Source organism: Salvelinus alpinus, chromosome 9, assembly GCF_045679555.1.
Source record: "Salvelinus alpinus chromosome 9, SLU_Salpinus.1, whole genome shotgun sequence".
Taxonomy (NCBI): Eukaryota; Metazoa; Chordata; class Actinopteri; order Salmoniformes; family Salmonidae; genus Salvelinus; species Salvelinus alpinus.
In genome coordinates, this window is record NC_092094.1 from 40,573,112 (window position 1) to 40,589,704 (window position 16,593).

Here is a 16,593-nt window from a genome sequence, read left to right on the forward strand (position 1 = left end):
AATTTAGTACATTCAAGAAGTTAATTGAAATCCAATGAATGTGTAAAATACTCAAACAATAGGCACTTATCAATTAAAGCATTACATTTCAATGCACATCCTGAATTTACTGAATTGACACCAACTGTGATTTAGGGGGTGTAGGCCTAGCTCTCAAACTCTAGATGGCATTCTGCCTTCACCCTACAGTTCTCTGCCATTAGCTTCTCCCACGACTGCCTCGTGTGAACTACAACCCTGACGCTGTTTTTTAAACGTTTAGAAACCTCAATAATCATTGCTTGCGATAAGGGCCATATCCTTCAAAAGCCTTATCTTTCATAAGTGAGAAGGAATCCTTCAAATAAAAAAAGATGCTAACTGTAGCAGTTTTGCACAGATCCATACAGCTGGGTTATGGGTGTCTCCAACCGATTAAACTACATTTCCGCTACACTTCCCGAGTATGCTGACACCAGTATTCGGAGTGTGCTAGGTAGCTGATTAGCGCAGGTGGTCGCCTCATTTTCCGTCAACAAGCGTAGCTCATAGATTCAAGTTATTTCCAACAGGAAGGCCATAAGAATATGGGTTTTAAATATACACTGAACAAAAACATTAACGTTAAGTGTTGATTAGAGGTCGACTGATTAATTGGCATGGCAGCTTACCGATTGTTATGAAAATTTGACAATCAGCCTTTTTGGACGCCGATTATGGCCAATTACATTGCAACCCACGAGTAGACTGCGTGGCAGGCTGACCTGTAACGTGAGTGCAGCATCAAAAGGACCTTGTGGCTGCAAGGAGCCAAGGTAAATTGCTAGCTAGCATTAAACTTAACTCTTATCTTTTAAATACTGTAACGACCCTGGGTTTATAAGCGCGGAAATCGACTCTGCCGCATGAGCATGCTTTTGCGGCACAGTCGATAGCGCGCCGGACCTCGGGCTAGAAGGTCGAGGGTTCGAGACCTGCTCCCTGCCTGTTTCATTACAATACAATCCATCTTCACATAATCACTAGTTAACTACACATGGTTGATGATATTACTAGATTAACTAGCTTCTTCTGCGTTGCATATAATCAATGCGGTGCCTGTTAATTCATCACTGAATCACAGCCTACTTCAACTTCGCCAAACGGGTGATGATTTAACAAAAGTGCATTTGTGAAAAAAGCACAATCGTTGCAATAATGTACCTAACCATGAACATCAATGCCTTAATTAAAATCAATACACAAGTATATATATTTTTAAACCTGCATATGAGGTTAAAAGATTCATGTTAGCAGGCAATATTAACTAGGGAAATTGTGTCACTTCTCTTGCGTTCAGTGCAAGCAGTCAGGGTATATGCAGCAGTTTGGGCCACCTGGCTCGTTGCAAACTGTTGAAAGGCCATTTATTCCTAACAAAGACTGTAATTAATTAGCCAGAATTTTACATAATTGTGACATAACATTTTAGGTTCAATGTAACAGTAATATTTAAACTTAGGGTTGACACCCGTGCGATAATACGTAACGGTTCCGTAATGTTTTGTTTTTTCGAAATTATAGTTTCCAGATTTGACCATATTAATGACCAAAGGCTCGTATTTCTGTATTTATTATAATTAAGTCTATGATTGAGCGGTGGTAGGCAGCAGCAGGCTCGTAAGCGTTCATTCAAACAGCAGCTCTTAGCAATGCTTGATGCACAGCACTGTTTATGACTTTCAGCGCTGTTTGACTTCAAGCCTATCAACTCCCGAGATTAGGCTGGCAATACTGAAGTGCCTATAAGAACATCCAATAGTCAAAGGTATATCAAACACAAATGTTATAGAGAGAAATAGTCCTATAATTCCTGTAATAACTACAACCTAAAACTTCTTACCTGGGAATATTGAAGACTCATGTTAAAAGGAACCACCAGCTTTCATATGTTCTCATGTTCCGAGCAAGGATCTTAATTAAATGTTAGCTTTTTTACATGGCACTTGCACTTTTACTTTCTTCTCCAACACTGTTTTTGCATTAGTTAAACCAAATTGAACATGTTTTATTTATTTGACTAAATATATTTTATTTATTATATTAAGTTAAAATAATAGTGGTCATTTTTCATTCAGTATTGTTGTAATTGTTATTTATTACATATATAAAAATCGGCCGATTTAATTGTTATTGGCTTTTTTTGGTTCTCCAATAATCGGTATCGGCGTTGAAAAATCATAATCGGTCAACCTCTAGTGTTGATCCCATGTTTCATGAGCTGAAATAAAATATCCCAGAAATGTTCCATATGCACAAAAAAACATTTCTCTAAAATGTTGTGCATAAACTTGTTTACATTCCTGTAAGTGAGCATTAATCCTTTGCCAAGATAATCCATCCACCTGAAAGGTGTGGCATATTTTATTTTTAACCTTTATTTAACTAGACAGGTCAGTTAAGAACAAATTCTTATTTACAATGATGGCCTACACCGGCCAAACCCAGACGACGCTGGCCGATTGTGCACCGCCCTATGGGACTCCCAATCACGGCCGGTTGTGATACAGCCTGAATTCGAATCTTAAGCGCTGAAATGCAGTGCCTTGGACTGCTGCGCCACTTGGGAGCCCTCTCAAGAAGCTGATTAAACAGCATGTTCATTACACAGGTGCACCTTGTGTTGGGGACAATAAAATGTCTAAAATCAGCAGTTTTGTCACACAACACCATGACACAGATGTTTTAATGGAGTGTGCATTGTTGGCATTCTGACTGCAGAAATGTCTACCAGAGCTGTTGCCAGATAGTTAATATTCTCTCATTTTAGAGAATTTGGCATTACGTCCAACCGGCCTCAGAACCGCAAACTACGTGTATGGCGTAATGTGGGCGAGCAATTTGCTGACGTCAATGTTGTGAACAGAGTGCCCCGTGGTGGTGGGGTTATGGTATGGGCATGCATAACCTACAGACCATGAACACAATTCCATTTAATCGATGGCAATTTGAATGCACAGAAATACCGTGATGAGATCCTGGGCCCATTTCTTTTTTAAGGTATCTGTGACCAACAGATGCATATGTATTACCAGTCATGTGAAATCAATAGATTAGGGCCGGAGGGTAGGGCTACCGTCTTATCCGCTCTTGACCAACCATGCTATTTTGTTTTTTCGCATTGTTCGTAACATGTACTCCCTGTTCACTCATGACTGCACGGCCAGGCACAACCCCAAAACAATCATTACGTTTGCTGACATAACAATGGTAGGCCTGATCACTGACTGATGAGACAGCCTATCAGGAGGAGGTCAGAGACCTGACCGTGTGGCGCAAGGACAACAACCTCAACGTAACCAAGACAAAGGAGATGATTGTGGACTACAGGAAAAGGAGGACCGAGCATGCCCCCATTCTCATCGACGGGGCTGTAGTGGGGAGCAGGTTGAGAGCTTCCTTGGCGTCCACATCACCAACAAACTAAGATGGTCCAAGCACACCAAGACAGTCGTGAAGAGGGCATTACAAAACCTTTTCCCCTTCAGGAGACGGAAAAGATTTGGCATGAGTCCTCAGATCCTCAAAAGGTTTTACAGCTGCACCATCGAGAGCATCCTGACGGGTTGCATCACTGCCTGATATGGCAACTGCTCGGCCTCCGACTGCAAGTCACTACAGAGACCCCAGTACATCACTGGGGCCAAGTTTCCTGCCATCCAGGACCTCTATACCAGGCATCGTCAGAGGAAAGCCCTAAAAATTGTCAGACTCCAGCCACCCTAGTCATAGACTTTCTCTCTGCTACTGCACGGAAAGCGTCACCGGAGCGCCACGGCTAGGTCCAAGAGGCTTCTAAACAGATTTTATCCCCAAGCCATGAGACTCCTGAACAGCTGATCAAACGGCTACCCAGACTATTTGCATTTTCTTCTATATATATATATATATATACACTGCTCAAAAAAATAAAGGGAACACTTAAACAACACAATGTAACTCCAAGTCAATCACACTTCTGTGAAATCAAACTGTCCACTTAGGAAGCAACACTGATTGACAATAAATGTCACATGCTGTTGTGCAAATGGAATAGACAAAAGGTGGAAATTATAGGCAATTAGCAAGACACCCCCAATAAAGGAGTGGTTCTGCAGGTGGTGACCACAGACCACTGCTCAGTACCTATGCTTCCTGGCTGATGTTTTGGTCACTTTTGAATGCTGGCGGTGCTTTCACTCTAGTGGTAGCATGAGACGGAGTCTACAACCCACACAAGTGGCTCAGGTAGTGCAGCTCATCCAGGATGGCACATCAATGCTAGCTGTGGCAAGAAGGTTTGCTGTGTCTGTCAGCGTAGTGTCCAGAGCATGGAAGCGCTACCAGGAGACAGGCCAGTACATCAGGAGACGTGGAGGAGGCCGTAGGAGGGCAACAACCCAGCAGCAGGACCGCTACCTCCGCCTTTGTGCAAGGAGGAGCACTGCCAGAGCCCTGCAAAATGACCTCCAGCAGGCCACAATAAAAACATCCTAAAGATTGATTCTATACATCGTTTGACATGTTTCTACGGACTGTAACGGAACTTTTTGACTTTTCGTCTTCTCCTAGCGTCATGAATTTTGATTTGTGAACTGAACGCGCTAACAAAAGGAGATATTTGGACATAAATGATGGACATTATCGAACAAAACAAACATTTATTGTGGAACTGGGATTCCTGGGAGTGATTTCTGATGATCATCAAAGGTAAGTGAATATTTATAATGCTATTTCTGACTTCTGTTGACTCCAACATGTCGGATAGCTGTTTGGCTTGATTTGTTGTCTGAGCGCCGTACTCAGATTATTGCATGGTTTGCGTTTTCCGTAAAGTTTTTTTGAAATATGACACAGCGGTTGCATTAAGGAGAAGTATATCTTCTATGAAAAACTATTGTATCTTATCAATGTTTATGATGAGTATTTCTGTAAATTGATGTGGCACTGCAAAATCACCGAATGTTTTGGAACTACTGAACGTAACGCGCCAATGTAAACAGAGATTTTTTTATATAAATATGAACTTTATCGAACAAAACATACATGAAGTCCTATGAGTGTCATCTGATGATGAGGTTAGTGATTAATTTTATCTCTATTTCTGCTTTTTGTGACTCCTCTCTTTGGCTGGAAAAATGGCTGTGTTTTTCTGTGACTTGGCTCTGACCTAACATGATCGTTTGGTTTTCTTTCGCTGTAAAGCCTTTTTGAAATCGGACACTGTTGGGATTAACAAGAAGTGTATCTTTAAAATGGTGTAAAATACTTCTATGTTTGAGGAATTTTAATTATGGGATTTCTGTTTTGTATTTGGCGCCCTGCACTTTCACTGGCTGTTGTCATATCGATCCCGTTAGCGGGATCTCAGCCCAAAGAGGTGAACTAATTACGTGACTTCTGAAGGTAATTGGTTGCACCAGATCTTATTTAGGGTCTTCATAGCAAAGGGTACGAGTACATATGCACGCACCACTTTAAAGTTTTTTATATTTTTTATATATATATATTTCGAAACAAGCCATTTTTTTTTCCATTTCACTTTGTGTATGTCCATTACATGAAATCCAAATCTATTTAAATGACAGCTTGTAATGCAACAAAATAGGAAAAAGGTCAAAATGAATACTTTTGCAAGGCACTGTAACTCTGGAATGTTGTATTGGAGAGAGTCTGTCTTAAATCATTTCCCACACACAGTCTGTGCCTGTAATTAGTTTCCATGATAGTGAGGGCCGAGAATCTACTCACGTAGGTACGTGGTTGCAAAGGGCATCATTGTCTTAACAGCACGATTTGCCAATGCAGGATACTCTGAGCGCAGCCCAATCCAGAAATCTGGCAGTTGCTTCTGATTTTTAAATTCAATTTTCACAGAACTGCTTGTTGCAATTTCGCTGAGGCTCTCTTGATCAGATATCGGGAAGTGGACTGGAGGCAGGGCATGAAAAGGATAAAGAATCCAGTTTGTCATCCTTTTCGGGAAAGTACTTGCGTAATTGCACACCCAACTCACTCAGGTGCTTTGCTATATCACATTGTCCGTAAGCTTGAGTTAATTTGCACACAGAACTCACCAAGTGTATAGCCCCGTTTGGGAAATATAAATTAACTTTTTTTTATTTAAAAAAAAATGTGAATCACACTTTTTTTGCTTACCCCCGGCGGCGTTGCACTTACCCCAGTTTGGGAATACCTGCTGTAATGTCCATATTTCACCCCGCTCTTATGAATAAAGTTCTCAACAAATTATCATTTGGTTATCAAATGAAAAAAAAGGCATCCAGTGATTTTTGTTTTGGGTTTTTTTACACACAAGAATGACCTCCAGTCTATATGGATTTCATAATATACAATTGTGTCTCCCCTTTTCATGGTCATGGCTAGAAGGGTTCTAGCTTTAGTCAAATTAACATAATATTTAACTTTTTTTTAGCTGAGTAGGAAAATTTAGGTAGCAGGTTATATGAATTAGGTTAGGGTTAGGTAAAATGAAGAAGAAAAAAATACTTTTGACAAAAGCCCCTTTAGCCAGGACCCCTTTTTCATAGGACTAGATTACATGGTTGCATCCAAGACAGTGTTTTTTTATTTTTTATTGAACTGTGTCAGTAGAGTAGGCATAAAGGCTACCATCGTATTAAAAAAAGTTTCTGCTAATTTATCCAGTCATATTAAGTGTAGTAGAATTGCATGAAATGTTTATCGAAGGCCACTTTTTCACCCCGTGCATAAGAAACGTCTCTGATATACGCTATAAACCTATGCCACTACGAGGCTGTAATCGCTGCCAGAGGTGCTTCAACAAAGTACTGAGTAAAGGGTATGAATACTTATGTAAATGTAATATATGTTTTTTATTATTAGCAAAAATTGATAAACTGTTTTTGCTTTGTCAGTGTAGATTGATGAGGGGAAACAAACAATTTTAATACATTTCAGAATAAGACTGTAACGTAACAAAATGCGGAAAAAGTCAAGGGGTCTGAATGCACTGTATGGTAGTAGGTGCCAGGTGTACCGGGTTGTGTCAAGAACTGCAACAGTGCTGTGTTTTTCACACTCAACAGTTTTCCATGCGTGTCAAGAACGTAACACCATCCAACTTCACACAACTGTAGGAAGCATTGGAGTCAACATGGGCCAGCGTCCTTGTGGAAAACTTTTGACACCTTGTAGAATCAATGCCCCGACGAATTGAGGCTGTTATGAGAGCATAAGAGGGTGAAACTCAATATTAGGAAGTTGTTTCTAATGTATTGTACACTCAATGTATTACACAATAATTAAGTCTAGGCAAAGTGATTGTATTGTGGGGGAGGGGTTGTGGTGGGGGTGCATGCCTTTTTTTCTCTCACCCGTATATACTTCCCAATAATGTCAATGAAAACATGTTAATATACGTTTTTGCTAATTTATTGAAAGTTAAATACAGATCTCATTTACATAAGTATTCACACCCGAGTCAATACATGTTAGAATCACCTTTGGCAGCGACTACAACTGAGTTATTCTGGGTAATTCTCTAAGAGCTTTGCACACCTGGATTGTACAATATTTGCATATTATTCTTTAAAAAATTGTTCAAGCTTTGTCAAGTTTGTTGTTGATCTTCGCTAGACAGCCATTTTCAGGCTTTGCCATAGATATTCAAGTCAAAACTGTAACTAGGCCACTCGAACATTCAATGTCATCTTGGTAAGCATCTCCTGGGTGTTTTTGGCCTTGTTTTAGGTTATATTGTCCTGCTGAAAGGTACATTTGTCTCCCAGTGTTTGTTGGAAAGCAGACTGAACCAGGTTTTCCTCTAGGATTATGCCTGTGCTTAGCTCTTGTTTCTTTCTATCCTAAATACCTCCTTGGTTCTTGCCAATGACGAGCATACCCATATAACAGGATACAGTCACCACCATTAGAGGTCGACCGATTATGATTTTTCAATACCGATTTATTGGAGGACCAAAAAAAGCAGATACCGATTAATCGGCCAATTTTTTTTCTTTTATTTGTAATAATGACAATTACAACAATACTGAATGAACAGTTATTTTAACTTAATATAATACATCAATATAATCAATTTAGCCTCAAATAAATAATGAAACATGTTGAATTTGGTTTAAATAATGCAAAAACAAAGTGTTGGAGAAGAAAGTAAAAGTGCAATATGTGCCATGTAAAAAAGCTAACATTTAATTAAGATCCTTGCTCAGAACATGAGAACATATGAAAGCTGGTGGTTCCTTTTAACATGAGTCTTCAATATTCCCAGGTAAGCAGTTTTAGGTTGTAGTTATTATAGGAATCATAGGACTATTTCTCTCTATACATTTGTATTTCATTAACCTTTGACTGTTGGATGTTCTTATAGGCACTTTTGTATTGCCAGTGTAACAGTATAGCTTCCATCCCTCTCCTCGCTCCTACCTGGGCTCGAACCAGGAACACAACGACAACAGCCACACTCGAAGCAGCGTTACCCATGCAGAGCAAGGGGAATAACTACTCCAAGTCTCAGCGCGAGTGACATTTGAAATGCTATTAGCGTGCACCCCGCTAACTAGCTAGCCATTTCACATCGGTTACACCAGCCTAATTTCGGGAGTTGATAGGCTTGAAGCACAGCGACGAGCTTCTGGCAAAACGCAGGAAAGTGCTGTTTGAATGAATGCTTACGAGGATGCTGCTGCCTACCACCGCTCAGTCAGACTGCTCTATCAAATCATAGACTTAGTTATAACATAATAACACACAGAAATACGAGCCTTAGGTCATTAATATGGTCGAATCCGGATACTATCATCTCAAACAAGACGTTTATTCTTTCAGTGAAATACGGAACCGTTCCGTATTTTATCTAACGGGTGGCATCCATAAGTCTAAATATTCCTGTTACATTGCACAACCTTCAATGTTATGTCATAATTACCAAACTGTTGCATATACACTGACTGTGTGCAATGAAAGCAAGAGAAATGACACAATTTCACCTGGTTAATATTGCCTGCTAACCTGGATTTCTTTTAGCTAAATATGCAGGTGTAAAAATATATACTTCTGTGTATTGATTTTAAGAAAGGCATTGATGTTTATGGTTAGGTACACATTGGCGCAACGATATGCACCGCATCGATTATATGCAATGCAGGACACGCTAGATAAACTAGTAATATCATCAACCATGTGTAGTTTACTAGTGATTATGATTGATTGTTTTTTATAAGATAAGTTTAATGCTAGCTAGCAACTTACCTTGGCTTCTACTGCATTCGCGTAACAGGCAGGCTCCTCGTGGAGTGCAATGTAATCAAGTGGTTAGAGCGTTGGACTAGTTAACTGTAAGATTCCAAGATTGAATCCCCCGAGCTGACAAGGTAAAAATCTGTCGTTCTGCCCCTGAACGAGGCAGTTAACCTCTCTAGGATGAGAGTGGCGCTAGCGGCACTCCCCCCCCACCCCCACTGAAAAACCAGTGCCGCGAAATTCAAAAAAAATATTTTTTTTTAAATATTTAACTTTCACACATTAAAGTCCAATACAGCTAATGAAAGACACAGATCTTGTGAATCCAGTCAACATGTCCGATTTTTTAAATGTTTTACAGGGAAGACACAATATGTAAAGATGTACATCTATTACCTAAAAACACATTAGCATAATCCACCATCTTTTATTTGTCCACCAACACCAGTAGCTATCACCAATTCGGCTAAACTAAGATATTTATAGCCCCTAACCAATAAAAAAACTCATCAGATGACAGTCTGATAACATATTTATGGTATGGGATAGGTTTTGTTAGAAAAAAGTGCATATTTCAGGTAGATGGCATAGGTTACAATTGCACCCACCGTCACAAATGGAATAGAAAAACTACTTAGAGCAACGTGTTTACCTACTTACTAATCATCAAACATTTCGTAAAAATACACAGCATACACGAATCGAAAGACACAGATCCTGTGAATACAGACAATATTTCAGATTTTCTAAGTGTCTTACAGCGAAAACACAATAAATCGTTATATTAGCATAGCACATAGCACATAGCAGCCCAGCATTGATTCTAGCCAAAGTGAGCGATAAAAGTAAACATCGCCAAAATATATTAATTTTTTCACTAACCTTCTCAGAATTCTTCAGATGACACTCCTGTAACATCATATTACACAATCCATATAGAGTTTGATCGAAAATGTTTATATTTAGCCACCAAAATCATGGTTAGACAATGTGGAATGTAGCTCAGCTGGTCAGAAAAAGTCTGTGCGCCACTTAGACAGTGATCTACTCTTATACATAAATACTCATAAACGTGACTAAAAAATATAGGGTGGACAGGGATTGATAGACAATTTAATTCTTAATACAATCGCGGAATTACATTTTTTAAATTATCCTTACTTTTCAATACAGCTTGCGCCAAGCGAAGCTACGTCAAAAAACATGGCGTCCGAAGCCACTAAAACTTTTCGACAAACACGATTTATCATAATAAAAATGTCCTACTTTGAGCTGTTCTTCCATCGGTATCTTGGGCAAAGGATCCTTTCTTGGGTCCAATCGTCTTTTGGTGGAAAGCTGTCCTCTTGCCATGTGGAAATGCCAACTGCGTTCGGGATGAACTGGAAGCGTGCCCAGCAATTCACAGCCTTTCAGAAATAAATGTCCCAAAATCGCACTAAACGGATATAAATTGCTATAAAACGCTTTAAATTAACTACCTTATGATGTTTTTAACTCCCATAACGAGTAGAAACATGACCCGAGTAATATTACTCCCTCCACTAATGCTTGGAACAGGTGCGGGTCGGTGCCCTCTATGCGCATGACGCAGCTCCAAAAGACTGACTAGCCTCAGGGTTTTTTAATTTATAGTGCCTGTGAACGTGCAATCGACCCGATTCAAATCGTCATCACGTAAAGACATCCAGGGGAAGACGTAAGCAGTGTCCGTATAGTCATAGCAATAACAGTGGCCTTTTAACTGACTCCAGAACAGTGGCCAAAATTTCTGGAATCTGACTCCATGTCAGGGAAATTGCTGTAGAATGGGCTCTGTTCCACTTAGAGACAAAATTTCAACTCCTATAGAAACTATAGACTGTTTTCTATCCAATAATAATAATAATATGCATATTGTACGATCAAGAACTTTGTGGGAAGCCGTTTCAAAAAATTACACGATTAGCATAAATAGCCACAACAGCGCCCTCATCCCCAACTTTAACCCACCGTTCCTAGGCCGTCATTGAAAATAAGAATGTGTTCTTAATGTTCTTAACTTACTTGCCTAGTTAAATAAAGATTAAATAAAGGTGTAAAAAAATATTATAATAAAAAAAAATGGCCAAATCGGTGTCCAAAAATACCGATATCCGATTGTTATGAAAACTTGAATTCGACCCTAATTAATCGGCCATTCCGATTAATCGGTCGACCTCTAACCACCATGCTTGAAAATATGAAAAGTGGTACTCAGTGATGTTGTGTTGGAATTGCTCCAAATGTAACACTTTGTTTTCAGGACATAAAGTTTGTTTCTTTGCCACATTTTGTACAGTTTTGCTTTAGTGCCTTATTGCCAACAGGATGCATGTTTTATTCTGTACTGCCTTCCTGCTTTTCACTGTCATTTAGGTTAGTATTGCTGAGTAACTACAATGTTGTTGATCCATCCTCAGTTTTCTCATATTACAACCATTATACTCTGTTTTAAAGTCACCATTGGCCTCATGGTGAAATCTCTGAGCGGTTTCTTTCCTCTCCGGCTGCTGAGTTAGGAAGGACGCCTGTATCTTTTGTAGTGACGGGTTGTATTGATACACCATCCAAAGTGTAATTAATAACTTCACCAAGCTCAAAGGAATGTCTGCTTAAATTATTTATAATTTTTATACCAATAGGTGCCCTCTGCGAGCCATTGGAAAACCTCCCTGGTCTTTGTGGCTGAACATTTTTTAAATTCACTTCTCGACTATCTATATGTGTGGGGAACAGAGATGAGGTAGTCATTCAAAAATCATGTTAAACAGTATTATTGCACACAGAGTTCATTCAGCTTATGTTAAGAATTTTTACTCCTGAACTTTGTCAAGTCTAAAATAAGGGGTTGAATACTTATTGACTTAAGACATTTCAAATTTTCATTTTTAATTAATTAGTAAACATTTCAAAAAAATATAATTCCACTTTGACATTATGGGTTCTTGTGTGTAGGCCAGTGAAAATCTCCATTTTAAATTCAGGCTGTAACACAACAAAATGTGGAAAAAATGTAAGTGTCTGAATACTTTCTGAAGGCACTGTAATTCAAGCATGGATTGGTAACTTTTTTTCATAATTTGGCACACAGGAACTAGAGGCCATGAGTAATGTTTAAAAGAATTGCACCGATTGGCCTATTGCTAATGACAGCACCAGCTGTCTCACTTAAATCCTCATATCTGTTGCCCAGTTTGACACAGAGACTTGGAACTTTGTATGTAGGCGTCTTCCTTCATGCTGAACAAATTTGTCTCAAGAACCAGTGAGGTCCGTCATGATAGAACTTCCTCCATCTTAGACATTTTGAACCATAAGTCCAAATAACACCAATTTTGGTATGTAGGCCCATGTTACATCTCTTAACTTAACCAATTCCTTAGCCGACTTAGCTAAGAAATGGCTGTTATTGATGCATCTGGAAAATCAGATTTTACGTGTCCATTTTTAAATCCTTAAAATTCTAGGGTCATCAAGATGAACCATGTTAAGTGTGACATTGATATCTTAAAAAAGAAAAACTATTAATAATTCACATTTTTGACTATGTCAGCGTACACCGTATCTTTCCAAATATTGACACGTCCTATGTGTTTTAATCAAATCAACTATATTCACTGAGCTTGTCTTATGCTTTAAGCACACTTTGATTTAAATAATTAAGGCGCACAATTGACTAGAGGGAGTCCAACCAGAGATGAATTTGATTGTGCCGGGCTCAGACTTGCTGTGTAAAAAAAAAAAATGTTTTTTTTAAAAGACAGCGAATGACTGTGACTAGCACCCGTTGTGTGTCTTCTCTCTGCTGCAGCGACCACCACAGAACATCAAAGAGTTTATTTTTAAATTTTTCCCCCTTTTCTCCCCAATTTTTGTGGTATCCAATCGCTAGTAATTACTATCTTGTCTCATCGCTACAACTCCCGTACGGGCTCGGGAGAGACGAAGGTCGAAAGCCATGCGTCCTTCGAAGCACAACCTAACCAAGCCGCACTGCTTCTTAACACAGCGCGCCTCCAACCCGGAAGCCAGCCACACCAATGTGTCGGAGGAAACACCGTGCACCTGGCCCCCTTGGTTAGCGCGCACTGCGCCCGGCCCGCCACAGGAGTCGCTGGTGCGCGATGAGACAAGGATGTCCCTACCAGCCAAACCCTCCCTAACCCGGACGACGCTAGGCCAATTGTGCATTGCCCCACGGACCTCCCGGCTGCGACAGAGCCTGGGCGCGAACCCAGAGTCTCTGGTGGCACAGCTAGCGCTGCGATGCAGTGCTCTAGACCACTGCGCCACCCGGGAGGCCTGAACATCAAAGAGTTTATCGCGCTGTCCGTGTTGCTTAAGATAATAATTACAGCCATTTCTGACTGAAAAGTTTTCTTACCGAAATCCCTCATTGATGTAGGAAAAAAATTCCCTATTCCCTCAACCCTTGCTCTCTTTACGTGACACGTATGCATCACAGGCACGTGACTTGAGACCTATTCGCAAGGGACTTGTATTACTAGAGAATGTTAGTTATGTAATTATTACTCCAGAATGTCCGTTATTCCAGAAGACGATTACGACTGGATTATTTTTTTCCAAATCTCCCCTGTAATTATTTTCTTTTTTTCCAATAAATTGACAGTTATGAGGAAGCCTGGAGATTGTTATGCTAGGTGTGAAGATACAGTATTTCAACATGTCCAGGTGATGGGGCCACACTGATAACTGGAGCTTGGTTTCTAAACCATACCAAAACATATTTCCTATAGTGTCACCATAATATTTGGATTGAGGAAGTATGATCATAATCATTGGGATATTTTAGCGAGCCGCAGTACATGCTAAATCCCCAGCCTTGCACTGGAGATGCATTTTAAGGCTAAACGTTTAGGTCAGTTGTATGCTGCTGCTTTGAGATCTCTTAAGAGCTAGGGTTGCATTAAATAGGCTCAATATTTTTTACTGATGCGTTTGGCAATACTCAAGTCATACGCACAAAACATAAAGCATTCACTGTGAAAGTTGATAGGCTACATGTAGGCCATTCATATATAGCTTATGTGCAGCACTTAGTTCAATTTATGAAATCAGTTATTGTTTTCTTGTGCAAACAGCGAAGCGAGCAACACCTGTCAAAGACATTTCTCTCAAAACACAGGGATGACGATTCCCACGGGACTAGTATTATCAGAGGACATAGGATTTCGCCAAAAAACAGTAGGTTATTCTGTCTGGAATTGTTACACTCCTGCCATGTAAAAAATTACTGACATAGCAGATTTGGACGGGTCTAAAATTAGAGATGTGTTTTGTGCTTGTAGTATGATCTAAAATAAGGACGCGTGACAACGAGGTTCTAGCTCCAGCCTGTTTATTAACCTAACCCTCCCATGTCCTACATAGGTACGGATACCCCCAAGGGACATCCTACTACATCTTCCCCTCTCCCATGAACAAGAACTCAACATGCATAACTGAAATGCAATTTGGAAACCAGTATTATTCTCTAACATGCTACTTCCCATCCTGAAACAGTATGAAAGCATTAAATCACACAGTATGAACATTAACTTAGGTACAGTCTCTTTTTGCTGGGTATGGTCCCCAACAGTATGTTTTCTCTTCACGTAACATAGTCTTTCAGCCACTCTGGTGGCTTCACATCCCTTTTTGGGCGCGCTTGTGGCTCTGTGAGCATTCTCTCTCCTTCACCCTCTTTTTGTGCATTTTCTGTGGCCTCAGTCTGTGTGGCTGGTAGATCTGGAAGAGCTCTGAGGTGTGTTTTGTTCCTTCGTATCTCTTCTGAGCCTGTGTCCACCACATAGGAGCGTGGGGCATCCGCTTTCCTCAGCACTATTGCTGGTGTCTTTGAGTTTGTAATCCACACACGTTGACCTTCGGTCAGCTCTGGCCTCTCCTTAGCACGGTGTCTCCGATTAAAGTCTCCAGTTTGAGTTTGTTTCAGCCGTTTGTCCCTCTCAGCGAAGGCCTTCCTGTTAGGCCATCGGGGTTTAAGCTGAGCCGGCGAGACAGGCAATGGGGAACGCAGCCTCCTGCCCATCAGGAGCTCGGCAGGCGACGGCCCATGATGCAACTCTGTAAGCTAACAGAGCCCTGTATGGATCCTTGTTCTTTTTCAGCAGTCCCTTGACTGTTTTCACAGCTCTCTCTGCCTCACCATTACTCTGTGCATGGTAGGGGCTACTGGTCACATGTATGAAGTCATATTCTGCGGCAAAAGCAGAAAAGGAGCACGCAGAGAACTGGGGAGCGTTATCTGTAACCAGGACCTCCGCGACCCCTTGCCTGGAAAAAATTGACTTTAATCCATTGATGACACCAGCTGATGTGGTTATAGGTGTCTTTGCTATTTCAATGTATCTTGAGTAGTAATCTACCACTAGCAGATAAGTGTGATTTTTCCAATAGAACATATCCGCCCCTACCTTTTGCCATGGCCGTTTTGGCAGCTCCGTTGCCATCATTGGCTCCGGATGACAAGGTTGACTTTTTGTACAGACCTCACACTGGGCCACTAGCTTGGCAATCTGAGTACTCAGACCAAGCCACCACACTGACTGTTGAGCCCTCAGTCTGCATTTGGTTATCCCCATGTGTCCATCATGCACTCTGTCTAGCATTTCTGGTTGTAGAGTCTCTGGGATAACTATCCGTTGTCCTTTCATGAGAAGGTCTCCATTACAGTGGAAGTCACTTTGGTGCACCCAATAGGGCTTCAGCAGTTGAGGCAGTTCCTCCTGCCTGGGACACCTGTACCTCACCCTCTAGACATTGCTCCTCTGCTGATAATGGACGTTTAATTGGGGCCCTGGAGAGTGCATCTGCTGTGATCAGTGCCTTCCCTGGCACATACACCATCTTGTAGGTGAACCTCAGTAATCTGAGGCGGAAGCGCAGAACTCTGGGAGGCAAGTCGTCCAGTGCTTTTGTCCCTAACAGAGCCAACAGTGGTTTGTGGTCAGTCTCTGCCGTAAACTGCAGGCCAATAAGGTATTGGCTGAGCCTTTCACATGCCCATGTGATAGCCAACGCCTCCTTCTCCACTTGAGCATATCTTTGCTCTGTGTCGGATAAGCTTCGGGAGATGTATGCTATTGGACGCCACTCCATGTTGTCCTGCATCTGTGTGAGTGTAACAGTATAACTTTAAACCGTCCCCTCGCCCCGACACGGGCGCGAACCAGGGACCCTCTGCACACATCAACAACTGACACCCACGAAGCGTCGTTACCCATCGCTCCACAAAGGCCACGGCCCTTGCAGAGCAAGGAGCAACCCTACTTAAGTCTCAGAGCAAGTGACGTAACTGATTGAAATGCTAGT

At 40.9% G+C, this 16,593-nt stretch overlaps 1 protein-coding gene across 1 annotated transcript in view; it reads left to right on the plus strand.

Annotated features, from left to right (window-relative positions):
- The window catches only part of LOC139530059 (C-Maf-inducing protein-like), a 46,878-nt gene that overhangs the window by 1,461 nt on the left and 28,824 nt on the right, over window positions 1-16,593 (plus strand). The window lies entirely within an intron of this gene.